Here is a 15,131-nt window from a genome sequence, read left to right on the forward strand (position 1 = left end):
AGTGACCAATAGTCCTCTCACAGGGTGATTTCTTTTTTTTTAACAAAGATATTTCTTTCTTCCTTTCTTTCTTTCTTTCTTTCTTTCTTTCTTTCTTTCTTTCTTTCTTTCTTTCTTTCTTTCTTTTTCTTTTACAGAGACAGAGAGAGTCAGAGAGAGGGACAGACAGACAGGAATGGAGAGATGAGAAGCATCAATCATCAGTTTTTCATTGTGACCCCTGAGTTGTTCATCAACTGCTTCTCATATCTGCCTTGACCATGGGCCTTCAGCAGACCAAGTAACCCCTTGCTCAAGCCAGTGACCTTGGGTCCAAGCTGGTGAGCTTTCCTCAAACCAGATGAGCCTGTGCTCAAGCTGGCAACCTCGGGGTCTTGAACCTGGGTCTTCTGCATCCCAGTCCAATGCTTTATGCACTGTGCCACCACCTGGTCAGGCTCACAGGGTGATTTTATGATAAATTCCTAACTGGGCTGGTCATGGTGGATAGTCATGCCCCAAGCCTATAACTTCCCTAATAAATGGTCTATCTTTGCCTTTAGCAAGCCTCTGTCTATTGTTCTTGTGTGTCTAGGTTAACACACCTTTGAAATGCCAGAATAATCCTCTTTTTCAGAACTCCCAGAGGCGTAACCACCCTTAAGGGAGCACATGGTCTTGTTGCTCTTATACCATTCCTATTTACTGTGCTGTAACGTTAAACCCAATCACAAGGTTCCCTGCCTTTTTGCTTTCTCTGTCTCCTTGATCTACCACCAATGGATTTAATGTAATCTTCCCTATATTCCCTATGATTCCAAATGTCTAAGAAGAACTGCAAGACTGCTATTCTCATTCTCTGAAGCTTTTTCTCAGTCTGTTGAGATCTTGATACTGAATATGTCCTTAGTTTGGCCCAAGTAAATTCTTACAAAATTTTCTATAACTTTGGTTGTTCTTACATCAACAATAGAAAATGGACCTAGATGACTCAGAGTCTGTGTGACTGAAGACCAAGGCAGATTTCCTCAGCTCCTCTTTGCTGCAATAAAACAAGCTTTCATCTATTTTTAAGGCAAACAGTTAAAGAGTCATTAAAACTAATTCCATCAACAATTCCAAAAGCTATTACAGTTAAATATTTAAACTAAATTGCAAGGGCCAAAAGGGAGTATTTGCAGTTTAATGCAGAAATAAATACCACCTGACATACCAGTTGCTTTCATTAGTTTGTTTCAGCTTTGGTGCTCCTAACAACATTTAATTAAATTGGTTTGAATACTTAAAGTTACAGTATATATAAGAATAGGACTCTTCAACAGTACCATATTTTTAAAAGCAAATACTGAGGTAAACCCGCTTCAGAAATTCAATTTACTGCCATTGGCCTAATTCTTTAGAACCAATATTATCAAGAAGATTTGACAAGTTGGAAAGAAATTTATATAATTTGGTTGAAGAAAGTGTACCATTATTAACTATTAGTACTTAATTGGTACCAATACAATGCAGAAAACCCACTTAGAGAAACTGGAATAAGACCAGATTAGTCCTCTTGTTCTCCAGGCATCACCTCTGAGGTCTTAAAACAAAGATCTGATGTAAATGGTCTTTATCAGTGGACTCTGTGTTCCAAGTAGGGTTGCAAAGTTCAGGGGGAAACTGAGCAAAGTCTAGTCTTTAGGTTTGCTAATCCAAATGTCTGGCTTCTAATATAAAAGTCATTTCAACATTTGAAAAGCCAGGTATTTTATATATACACTCAACAGCGGTTAATGAGTTCAAAGCTCACCCTGGCTCTTAATCTTGAGGTCTCCAAATTTCACCCATTTAAAAATGCTTCAGACCATGGAAATGGAAGCAGGATGAATGAATGCGCCCACTGCTAAACTTAAACTCTGTGGTAGTTCCATTTATTTAGTAAGCATTGATAAGTAGCCCCCACTGTGCTAGACACATAGTCATGGACAGAGAAAGAGGAAGGCATGGCTCCTGAGCAGGAGATAGACACTTAAAAATGATTGCATCACATCACATTTATAGTAAAAGCGATGCAGGAAAAGAACAGGTTATTATTATGAGAGATCTTTACTAGCCTTGGAGAGCTGGGGAGAGTTAGGGAGGTTCCTAGAGGGAGTGACAGTTCTTCTGAGGTGGAAGCAGCCAGGCTTGGTGGGAGTAGAAGGAAGGCAGTCCTGGCTGAGGTATCAGTCTGTGCCCAGCATAGACTGCAATGGCTCTGAGGCTGGCCCAGCCTTGTGCCTGTAAGGAAGAGCAAGGAGGAGCTCAGAGGACCTAGGAGGTCATGGCTGAGATGGAGTGATTGAGTGTGAAGGTACAGGGAGGTGAGCTTGGAGAGACGGGCAGAACTTCATTGTGAGGGAACTGGAGGCTACTGAAGAGTTTTCTAATTGGGGGACTGACAAGGTCAGATTTGGATTTGTAAAAGTGTATTTTGAATGCTTAAAGGGAAATAGATTGAAGATGGTAAAGTAGATTTGTAATTGATGTGTATTTTATTTTATATCTTTGATGCTACCTATTTTACCAGTGGTGAATGTGTCGCCTGGTTAAATGGGTTACTTCCGGTGAGCAGAGCCTGGCTGGCTCTCAGCGGAGTGCATGGGCACTGTGAGTTCCTCCAGCTCCATCACAGGGACCGCTGACAGCCTGTCCTGGGCACCGTGTTATGACAGGGCAAGCAGCAGCAGCGAGCTGTCTCCACGTCCTGTGCTGTCCTCACTTCTTCCCTTGGGTATATTCATGCTCTTGATGTTGTTGGAGCTACAAAATAGAATCTGGAAACTCATGGCCCCTCCTCCTTTCCTACTGAACTAGCTTCTCTGCCTAGGACTAAGGGGTCAGGGACTTGGGACAGTTTTAAAAACTGAAGCCAACTGGCAATTGCTGCAGAAGCATTTTCAATTCATGGCAGTACTGTGGGCTCTCTCAAAAAAGTGGTTCTTATAAAAATGGGCAGAGACATCAAGGGGAGTACTGGTGTTGGTGCCTTCCTGCAGGGAGATTTGGCCATGTGATTAAGATCTATATTTCCAAAGGCACACTCCTAAAGGAAAAGTGTACACTTCCCACCCCTTCCCTCCCAAATGCCTGGAGTTTGGACAGACTGAGGGCCAGGGCGGAGAATGCAGATGAGGGCAGCATTAATGAAGGGAGCACTGAGTGAGAAGGAGCCAGACCTTGGTCTGGGGGGCGTGGCATCAGGCTGGGACCACTACACCCAGACTTTCATGTGAGAGGGTGTGGTGGGCTGAATAATGGCCACTCGGAGATGTCCATGTCCTAACTTCCGAATCCTGTGAATTGTGTTACCTTCACGGCAAAAGGGACCCTGCAGAGGTGATTAGGTTAGAGATCTGGAAAGGGGGAGATTACTGTGAATTTTCTGGGTGGGTCCAGTGGAATCAGAAGGGTGGTTGTAAGAGAGATGAGGGAGGGTCTCAGAGAAAGCGGGGTGCCCATGGAAGCAGAGAGAGTCAAAGACGTGAAGCTGCTGGCTTAGGCGATGGAGGGAGGGGACATGGCCAGAGAGGGGCAGCTTCTGGAAGCTGCAAACGGCAAGGCAATGGATTCTTGGAGAGCTTCCAGAGGGAGCACACACAACGGCAGTTTTTAGCCCATTGTAACCCATTTTGGACATCTGATTTGTAGAACTGTAAGATCATGAATTTGTGTTTTTAAGCCACTGATTTATTCACAAGGCAATAAGAAATTAATACAGAGGGCAATAAGTTTCTAACTTTTTAATTCATGTTTATTCTGGGTTTACTAAACACGCTTGATTAGAACCGTGGATAGTTTGCAGGTGATGAAATACCTGTGATCAGGCACTGCAGCAGGATGATCATGGGATTTTCCCCCTATCGTCTCTACCTTGGCGAAGGAATACGGCAGGGAAGAATAGATGCCTCATTGTTCCACATAAAGTACTAGATCATTCCTTCATAGTTGTAAAGGAGGAGGACAGAATAGAGTTCTGGAGATCAGCACATGACCCATCTCTATAGTCTATAAGATTATGCTGAGACTTATCTGGAGGGAAGAAGGCACTGGTGGTGAGAGCTTCCTTAGAAGAAGGGGCTGGGCATTCTCCATCCTTCCACTCCTGAATCCCAACAAGTAAACTGCTTGTTCAGATTGACCATGGGCTCTCTGGACTTTGGGAGTTGCAGACACCGGTATCTTCAGTGACATTAGCAGGATGACACATAGACTCTGTGCTAGGGATAGACTGACAATGGACCTTAAGAAACTTGAGGGTTTTTTGTTTGTTTGTTTGTTTTACAGAGACAGAGGGAGAGTCAGAGAGAGGGATAGATAGGGACAGACAGACAGGAATGAGAGAGATGAGAAACATCAATCATTAGTTTTTTGTTGTGACACTTTAGTTGTTCATTGATTGCTTTCTCATATGTGCCTTGACCGTGGGGCTACAGCAGACCGAGTAACCCCTTGCTTGAGCCAGCGACCTTGGGTCCAAGCTGGTGAGCTTTTGCTCAAACCAGATGAGCCCGCGCTCAAGCTGGTGACCCCGGGGTCTTAAACCTGGGTCTTCCACATCCCAGTCTGATGCTCTATCCACTGCACCACTGCCTGGTCAGGCAAGAAACTTGAGTTTTAAGTCTACCACATGAGCCCTTTCCAAGGCCTGTGTTGTAATTTATACTCTTAAAGTGTACTCTTTTTAAACAGGACTTTCAAAATGACTTTAGCTGCAGGGACACACCATCTGTATGCACCCTGACCTGTGTGCAGTGGGATAGCAGAAGCCCAAGACTGATGGAGAGTTCAGAGCAGCTAGCTGGCGGAGGTCAGGTCCCAGCCAAGGGTCCCCTGTTAGGAGCTGGTACCACCGAGCAAACACACCACTGCCCCATGAGAGAAGGAGGCTATCACCCACAGACTGAGGGAACCAGTACCAGGCTACAACCTCACTGGCCAGGCTGTGCTCTCATCTCCTCTCATGCCCCTTCCCAGCAAGAGCCTGGTGGGTGGGGGGCATCGGGAAAGGGAAGGAACAGCTAATGAGAAGGGGAAGAGAAGAAATAGATCATCCTTTTTCTGCCTGAGCATATGAACTCTCATTGACATAACATCATCCCATTCACTGGGATCCACTGAAAACAGAGGGTTAAGTTGAGCAAGAACGGTGGTAAACTTACACGAAACAGAGGGAGTTTTCTAGTTCTTGATCCAATCCCTTTCCCCTGCCTTCTGTCTCTTGGGCACTTTTGTAGGCTTTGATTTAAAATGTTATGGATAAAGCCTCGCAGAAGAGTGATGGCACAGAGAAAACATCCGGTTTTGGGCATGCTCGGCAGGACCCCGCTGACGTGGGATCCATCCCCCGATAGCTATACATTAGTCACTGCTTGTTTAGCAGCTGCCATGTGCATCGATTTCCACTTTTGCACAATTGATTTTTGCTTCTGTGCCCATTTGTGCCTTTGTTTTCGGACAGATATCATATGATGCGTGTCTGAGAATTGTCTCAGACAGGTCAGGGAACCTCATGAAGGGAGACCTTTTTTGTCAATACAAACATCCACGAGCAAATGCTTACATCTGTGGAGGAGACAGTATCACAGCTGAGTTTAACCTCTGCCTTTTCTTTTTCTCCCCCAACTTGACATCAAGTGATTTAGAAAAGAAAGAACTTGAGAAGCTGGATTTGTAAGTCTTGAGGACACTAGGTTTGGGGTTGTTTTAGAATCTGGCCAAAAGTTTTTACGTCCTTCCAGTCATTTCTCTGTGAAGAATTTTCTGGCCTGGCAGAAGGGTTAATAAATTCTTGATGAGTTACTTCCTTGATACATTCACTAGTTTTATTTATTGCTATGGAGGATTTACTGCTTTTCTATCGTCATCTTCGGTACTGCAAAGTAAAAATTTATTAATTCTAAAAATGGTAACATGCAAGTATTAAAGTATTTCTTGTCTTTCTCACTGAAAGACTTGAAAATCAAAATTTTAAATTTTGACCATGTTGTGCTTTTTTCCCTTGACAATATTTCAAAATATCTTTCCAGCTCTCATTGGAATGCTGTATTGATTATAAACGTCCGGCAGATGAGGGTGATGAAGGGCTATCAAGTCCGAGCCCAGGACTTCAGTTTGCAGAAACAGGCTCATTACTGGACAGTGGACAGTGTCCTGAAAGTAGCAAAGGACAACAGGAGGGCTGTGTCCACTCTCTCATCCACTATGGCTTAGACATTGGAGGAAGTCTGCAGGCCTCCCTCACCTATCCATAATTACTTATTGATTTCTGGTTCTATGAATACAGTGGTGGCAAGAGCCAGTGCAATGAATACAACGGCAGGAAAAAGAGAGCCCTGTGTGAGACAGCCCATGAAGGGCATGACTCCACTCCTATCCAAGCTCATTATTCACTGGTAGGATTGTCCATGCAACCTGAGAGTCTATTTCCCGACAACAAAAGGAAGGACATTTAAAGATTAGTTTTATGTTTTGTTTCTCTCATCCAAATGGCAACAGCAAGTGCAGTATCTCTATCTAGAGAAACATGATCTTATTCAGTTTCAAGCACAGGCAGTATGGCATTCTTTAAGACACCAACTCACTGTTGCAAGATACTGATACTTCATGTAGCCGGTGGGAGGGTGGGGAAGGGGGGCTCTATAGAAACAACTGAAAAACCACTGGGCCGTGGATGTTAGTGCTGGAGATTTGATCCCTGAACTTAGGAACTAAGGATTTTAATTACTCATAGAGAGGCTGAGTAGCTGTTGTTCTCTCTGAAGCCCTCTGAAATACTTAGAGCAGAATAATGAGCCTCAGTACCATAAGTTAAACACTGGAAAATCGTCTCCTCCTACTTGACAATAGGGGCTGCCCTGTCCATTTCCATGGTAACTTTACAAGGTCTGTTTTAAGGGCCCGGCAGGTTTTCGTGGCAAGCAGCCCACGGAGAAACAAGGGAATGGAAGGACAGAGGCGGCACCCCTCGCTCCCCGTGCCTCTTGCAGTGCCCAGCGCTCAGAGGCATTTCATCACGGGGCCCTGAGGCTTCCTGCTACTTCTCGCGCTCCATCTCTGGACATGCCTGTGCCTCTGAGGACAGAGGTCCGATGTACCAGGAGCTCCACGATTTCCCGCAGATCGGTTGCCCTGAGAATTGCTCTAGATCCACTGTCATGATCCACGGTGTCACCAGGGATGGCCTGGGGAGGCTCCAGGTGGCTCCTGTGGCTTTTCTAGGACCCCTCCAGGGTGGCCTGGCATTTTCAAGGGGCTTTGCTGGGCTGATGGGAGTTGGGGGATAAGGCGGAGCCACCCTGCTGAGCTGGTGTGTTCACTCCAGGAGTCTAGAAGAGAGTCCCACACAAGGCAGATGTCACGGGAGCTGACAGGGAATCTCCTGCTGGCAGCGTGACTGAGGGGCCAACCACAGCTGGGTAGGAATTAATCACTGGCCCGAGAAACATTTGGGCATCCTGGTTGTAATTCTTTAATAGGAAGCTATTTTGCCCCACCGGGAGAGTAAACATGAAGATCTTATCTGCATTATTAATGCTTAAACATTAACATAATGCCATTGAACCATAATTGAAGAAAGATTTTGATCCAAAGCCTAAACACTATGTGTTAAATCTTGTGTAATTCTGAGTGCAGCTGATAAACAAGCTAATATTTTTAAGTTAACCACTATATAAATAACACTTGAAAGCAAAATTTTAAAACCACGCACATTTTAAAAACCAAAGCCTGTTCCTGAGTTTGTGTTCAGGAAGTCTCACTGAATTGGTCTCGGACCTAATGCATCATGAAGACCAACGAAAAAGTCATCTGCACTGGCTGGGAATGAGATAAACTTCAATTTTCTTTGTCATTAAGCTGAGGGTCACATTGGAAGCCTTCACAGACACTGGGAGCCAGAAGCAGAATTCAGAGCTTTGGGAAACAGAGAAATCAAAGCAGTTCCTGTAAACTGAGGACAATAATTTAAAAAAGTGTTAAACCATCTACTTTATTTTTGCCAAAGATATAGGATGATTTATTTCACTGCTTTCTTTACTTCACTCCTATTTTCTAGCCCATAGTAATGCAGCCTCTTTCAAACAGCATTTGTATATTTTTATGACCTACATTTATGGTATCTCTTAATTCAGAATTTTGTTCATTAGGAGTTATATTAATTGTACTCAAGTTGGAGGCAAGTTTCACTGCAATTCCTCTGACGAAATGACTTTTAATGTAAGTTCCTAATAGAATTCTTCCCATGATTAATATTTGAACCAAGAAGGAAAGTGGTTTTCTATAAAAGTACAAATAAATCTTTTATAGATAGTCAATATTAGAGCACTTAGTGCTACAACACTTTTAGCAGTAGGTTCAGGCTATTTATTTGTGATGCTTCAAAGTCATTCTTTAAAAGTTTGAATTAAAAAAAAATTTTTTTTGTTCATTTAAACTAATTTGCCCTACAATTATTTCAGATTAGTAAGAAATAAACTTAATCCAGACTTGAGGAAGAGGTCAGAGAGGTGTTTTTCTGGAAAGGTGATATAACAAATGTGGACAAATGAGGAAGATTTAGATGGGCGAGTAGAGTGGAGGATGGAGAACAGACTTGGGGAAAGGTGGGGCAGAGGGAGGAACAGTGAGTTGGGAACGTAGGAGGCAGCCACACCTGGTGGCCAAGGGTGGTCCGACAGCAGGCACGAGCTAGGGATCCAGGCTGAGGCTGTTCCGCGTGGGCTGCCAGGTACTAAGATGTTTGGACTCTGTCCTGAGGGCAGTGGAAGCCACTGAAAGGTGTGGCTACAAGAACTAATTTCATCAGGTTTGTTTTTCAGAAAGTTCACCCTTCCTGCCCCCTGGAGGAGAATGCACTGGACAGAAGGAATCGCAGAGGTGGGAGCCCAGGGAGGGGTGTGCGGCAATAACTCAGCAGATGGAAGATAGCCGTCTGTGGCCATGATTGTAGGAAGAAGTGAATGGAGGCAGAAGTCTGGGGACCTCTGCTGGGTTGGCTGCAGACATGTGAAGGAGAGAAAGGAACGAGCCAGGATGGATCCGGGCCAGTGGTGTGAGTGATGGGTGGAGAGCGGTGCTCCTCACTGATCAGAGGGTGCAGGAAGAGGGCGGAATCCAGGAGAAGTAGGTCAGCTTGAGATCTTATTTTTCAGAGGTGCTATGGGCATCTGAGTAAGTTATCTAGTAGGTGGTTAGATATTTAAGAGAGATCAGGGCTAGAGAAACAGATTTGGGAGACCACTGCATGTGGTTGGTAACTGAACCCGGGGAAGCGTTAAGAACACCCAGAAAAAAGCCATGCATGAAGTGAGAAAGATCTAAACACAGAACCCTAGGGACATCAACATTTAAGGAATGAACAGGATGGAGAAACAGCAACCAGAGAGCCTGAGGCAATTCAGGGATGGTGATGTCATGGGGGTCAAAAGAAGACAATTTTTGTGGGTGTTGTTATTTTACCATAACATATTTTTAAAAAATTTTTAGTGAGAGGAGGGGAGGCAGAGAGACAGACTCCCACATGGAACATGACCAGGATCCACCTGGCATGCCCACTAGGGGGCAATGCTCTGCCCAGCTAGGGCATTGCTTTGTTGCAACCAGAGCCATCTTAGCACCTGCGTTGGAGGCCATCCTCAGCGCCTGGGCCAACTTGCTCTAATTGAGTCATGGCTGCAGGAGGGGAAGGGAAGAGAGAGAGAGAGCTAGAGAGGAGGAGGGGTAGAGAAGCAGAGGGGTGTTTCTCATGTGTGCCCTGACCAGGAATCGAACCCGAGACATCCACACGCCGGGCCAACGCTCTTTCACAGAGCCAACAGGCCAGGGCCTACCATAACACTTTCAAACTAGCAATATACAGGATTATGGCAAGGCCTTTTCTTGGGGAAACATACTGAGCCAGGGTTTAAACTCACATCTTCCTATCCTAACCCCACACTTCTCCATGGTCCTGAAGCCAACGTTAGTCTTTGGCATACCTGACCTGCGATTTTGTCCACAAATCATTCAACTTGCTTCTAAAACCATAGTAGCTCTCATTGTCGTTAATGGCCTTCTTACAAAACCTAATTTGTCTTACCTAAACCCCATTATGCAAGATTCTTCCTCTTGGCCTGTTTACAATACAAACAGCCCTAGCAGGAGCAGCTGCTGAGGAGAATGACTGTGGGAGCAGGACACCCGATTAGGCGATTAGGTGTCCAGGGGCTGGGAGGAGAGAGGTAGAGAAACCAGGAGGAAAGCAAGCTGTGGAAATGTAGGCCAAAGTGAATGATGAAAACCATGGTGAAGATGACAAAATGCAATCCTCAGATCCACATGTTCAGCTGCCTGTGGACAGGATGGCAAAGAGCGTGTCTCAGCCAAAGGGCATGCAGAAATGCTTTAGAATTAACAGCTGTAATCTCATTGGTGTATGATCCCCAGCTCGCAAAGCCCTTTGTTTTTTAAATTGATTTTAGAGAGAAAGGAAGGGAGGGAGGGAGGGAGGGGGGCATTGTTTTATTTTTTTCACTTAGTTGTGCGTTCAGCAGTTGTTTGTTGTATGTGTCCTGACTGAGGATTGAACCTGCAACCTTGCCATATTGGGATAACACACTAATCACCTGAGCTACCTGATTAGGGCTACACATCTCTTTGTGACTGCTGTCCCATTGGAGACAATCTGTGGGTGGAGCGCAGAGCGCATTCCTAGCAGCTGTGGCTGATGCAATGCTGTAAGAACACTCCAGCTCCCAGAAGCCTCCTGGGCACACCCAGGAAGGAAGCTCGCCCGCTATAAGGAGGTGACTTAGCGCCAACCATGCAGCTCCCTGATCTTTTCAGCCATTGGATACGAAGGACACGCTGTAACACCCTAAAGGCTGAACCCATGTATGTAAGCTAGCTTACTTCCTGAATCAAGTGGATCTGCGTCACTGAACCTGTCCCCGGAGTCAGGTCTTTGTGTCTCCGTCGTCCTCACTCCCGGCAGGACTTGTCCACAACAATCAGCAGTTCGGGGAAGCCAGAGTTAGGCTGTTCACATCATGGATGAGAAACCCAGAGGACTGGGATTGGGCTGACGGAGGAATGCCCAAGATCTCCAATGAAAGAATGGGAAGGTTCTTTGACGCAAGGGTTGAGGAAAGTTCCACACTCTGGTACGCTAACTTCTGGGCCCTGTGATCACATCCAGTATTCTAGAGAGAAAATTCTGCCAGGTATGAGAACTGCTATGGACCACTTTAAGAGGTTATTTAGTCTTTGGGAGACTGTCAGGAAGGGCTGCTCACCAGGTTTCAATAACTGTCTAGAGAACCACTCCAGCACATCCCTAAGTGCCTGGTGAATCAAAGGTCTCACTGCCCCTCAGCAGGAGCAGGCCACAGTGCTTCCCAAAGTCAGTTCCACACTGATGGGCAAGCAGCTTCAAGAACAATTGCCCAAGATGACACGGATGGTAGGTGGAAACTGCCTTTAACCTCGGGACGTTTGACTTTAAGTGCTGTGCTCTTTGTACTTCAACAAATAGTGTAATGAGCCTCTCAGGTATTAATTTGTTCCCAAGCTTTGTTAGTAGTTGGGATCTCAGCACCAGGGAAGTATAACTTCACTTTTTTTCTTTGGCTTCAAATAAACTTGGAGAAATAGATCCATTTTGGGGTGCTACACTATAGGAGGGATGCTGATGAACTTGCACACCTGTGGGGCGAATAGTGACAGCAGCGGTGGAGGTCAGGGAAACGCTGGTATATTAGAACTGAGCATGTCCGGCCTGGAAGGGACGACCTTGTGGGGACAGGTGGCTAACATCAAAAAAGGGAAAGCTCTCAGAGAGAAGAGAAATTTGACTTTTGCAGAATGGCTTTGGAGGACAGAAGTTGCAGATAAAGGTTTTTGCTTAACGCAAGTAAAAAGTTCTGAAAAACATAGCTATCCTACAGTGGAATAATATGCCCCAATACAAAGCAATTGCAATTGATATTAAAGGTATTTGAACAAAATGAAATGACTCCTGGAGCTGACACTGTCTCTCCTCCTCTGGTAAAGTAACTACCTCTCTCCTGCCACAAAGGTTTAGCTGCCCACTCCGCCCATCCTCCCTCACAGTAGGATGTCGCAGTACCACTGGGTTCTTGGTTCTGGGATGTGAGCAGGAGTTTGATTACTTTTGTATAACTTGCTTCAAAGGATGTCATTTGCCCTCTCTCCCCCCTGTCCCTGTCTATGGGCTGGAATGAGAAGGGGAGGAGCTAGGGAGCTTTGCCCCCAGGCAGGGACAGCACCTGGTGCCAGACAAAGCAGCAGGACCAATCCTAGGATCACAGGCTGGTCCCGGGCCACCTGCCTAACAACCAGGCACCATGAAAGGGAAAGAGATACCTGTGGAGCCTGAGCTTCGGTATTTTTTGAGTCTCTCATTTAGAATGCCTGTCTCCAAACCAATCTATTTCTTGGAGATATATAGATTATTAAGGTATTATGCAAGGATTTGTAAGCAATGATATCTATAGTTTTCTAATTTCACGTCCAACCCCCCAAATTTATCTGCTTCCTTCCAAAACCAGCTGTCCCAACAGTTCCCACCCGAATCAAACACAAGCACTCCATTATGTCAGTGACATTTTTTTTTAACGTATTAAGGTTAAAAAGAGTCGAGACCTTTTGATCTCTTGATTTTCTTTTATCCCAATATTAAGTCTGTCCCTAAGGCTCATCTTATTTTCTTTTAGAAAACATCTTCTGCAATGATAAAAAATGTTAAAGTTCTATTTGTGATTATCTAAACGTAAGGGTTGGTTTACCTATTCTTTTAGAGTGCTGCGTTATTAGACCACGTGTGATATCCTTTTTCTGTGCCTGCTCTCCCTTCTGGGAGGAAACCAGCAGTCCACGTCCCAGTGAAGTGGAAGGTTTGGTTGATCCAAATATGTTTTGGCTCAGAGTGTATTAAGAATCAAATGTAATTTTGTGCTGGTCAGCGCACCCAATATTTTGATGTATTAAGTGTATCTCTAAGTCAAATAAAGGAGTTGAAATAATAAAATTAGACACTGACCTCTTTGCCTGGATTCTAGGAAGAAATGAGCCAGTGACAGATGGGCCTTTAATTTTGTCCCACAGATTTGCAACTTTCATTTCAAATTTCATCTCTTTTCTCAGTTTTTCTCTTATCTACAATGCCCTTACTTATTTTCTTTTAATGTATGCAAACTCTGTGATTTTTTTTCAAGATTTCACTCTGTGATTTTCCTACCCTTAATTCATCCCTTAAATCCATGGTATATAATTTCAAACTGGAATAATATTGCTAATAATAGTTCCATATTTTATTTTCATCCACAGTAACTGCTTCCAAGCTTTTCTGTCTTCTCTGGAACTATGCCTTTTCTAAGCCTATTTAAGTGTTTAATAAATAGATCTGAAGCAAGGATAATTAAAAGATACGAATCACTTTTTTTCAAAAATAAAAAAACTGTCAATGAAGAACGAAATAGTAATCTGTTCCCCCACAGATTAAAAACAATTCACGAGGGTGAATGAATCTGGTTTTCTCACAAACAGACTTTTCAAAAAGAAACACTTTGTGAATCTGGAGCTTTACTCTTAGCCCGTATGCTGTTGAGTGTAAAGGTCCTCCTGTTATTCCACAACTGCCTCATTTGAAATTATTAAGATCAGCTCCTTCTCAATCCTTTTGAATCATGGGTCCATTAAAAACATCGCCATCAGTTTCTCCAGCACGACCTCTCGGATCTCCTCACATGAAACACATTTTAAACCATCGCTCACTTTTAAGTTTTAGTTCCATTAAATTCTTGTCAACGTATTCTTCTTCTTCTTCTTTTATTTATTTTTTTTGTGGAAGCAAAAAGACAATAACACTTTTTGAACTCTACTACCAACATAGGAAAAAAACTAGAATGAAAAACGCATACTTCTCACCAACAGATTGCTTGTCAAGTCTCTCAAAGCAGTTTCCCTTCAATGCACATACGAGAAGGTGTATTTCGGCAAAGGAGCTGAGGGCAAGTGGAGTTTATTTGAGGTACTAATATTTCATGGAGCTGCTGGAACCACTGGTTCAGAACGACCGGCTCCTTTCTAATTTATAGCGAGTTCTGCATGTCCCACTGCCTGTTTAGTGGAAGGATCCCGCCCCAGGAGAGGATTCCCTTGGCTGCTGAGCCCAAGAAGGAATTTAATAGGGATGCTGGAAGATGAATTTCAGGTGAAACAAAATGGAACCTAAAATATGTGAGATGAAGGGCTTACCCTAACATGCAGAACACTTGGGAGAGGATATAATTAATCTAGAATGCTCCTTTCACACTGAATTTTGCAATCTGTTTCAATTTAAACATACTTCCTCATAGGGAATAGGAAAATCTTGAAAGAGAAATATATAGGTCAAACTTCATAAACTTGAAGTGCAAAGGAGGAACACAAGGGAACCAGGAAGACCTTGGGGAAATCTAGATATAAACTATATAAGTTAGTAGAACCAGTTACTAAATATTTACATTTTCCATTGGTTTAGAAAAAGACGATTTTTCCTCTGGCAAGATGGGTTTTGCTTCCTCTGATGTGAGCTTCTTGCTGCTGTCTATCACCCCCTTCTGGAACTGGGAGGCTCGGGAGGGAGGCAGGAGACAGGGGCTCCCTCTCCTTCTCCAGACCACAGCCGGGGAGGGGGGTGGGGCTGCAAGGAGGCACATAGGGCAGTTGATGGAAGCCCATGCCTCTCCCTGCCCTGTTTATGCTTCCCGAGTCCCTACAGAGATCACTGATTCTCTCCTCCTGTTTGTTAATGCAAATCTACTGTGCAATCAAGGATCATTTCAGCGATCCATATTTGCGTACCTGGTAACAACAAAACAACAGCTTCTGGGAAATGTTGTTAAGGAATTCTGCCCTCCTAACCAAAAAAGAAAAGTTTTGCACACCTTCTTAGCAGCATTTGGAAATGAGGTGTAGCATCTAAGTTTCTAGATATGACATTTTTCTCTCCAGACTTTCTTTTTAAACCATTTTGGGGATGAAGATTCCTTTGAAACATATGATAAAAAGTCCTGCCCACCCCGAGAGAGGGCACTGGGCGAGTGCCCAGCCTCTTGCCCAGGATCTCCGCCAGCCGGCACGCCAGCCCC

At 44.3% G+C, this 15,131-nt stretch overlaps 1 protein-coding gene across 7 annotated transcripts in view; it reads right to left on the reverse strand.

Moving 5' to 3' along the window:
* Window positions 1-15,131, reverse strand: part of CTNND2 (catenin delta 2) — a 985,037-nt gene that overhangs the window by 24,858 nt on the left and 945,048 nt on the right. The gene's annotated exons all lie outside the window — the stretch shown is intronic.

Source organism: Saccopteryx bilineata, chromosome 1 (assembly GCF_036850765.1).
Source record: "Saccopteryx bilineata isolate mSacBil1 chromosome 1, mSacBil1_pri_phased_curated, whole genome shotgun sequence".
NCBI lineage: Eukaryota > Metazoa > Chordata > Mammalia > Chiroptera > Emballonuridae > Saccopteryx > Saccopteryx bilineata.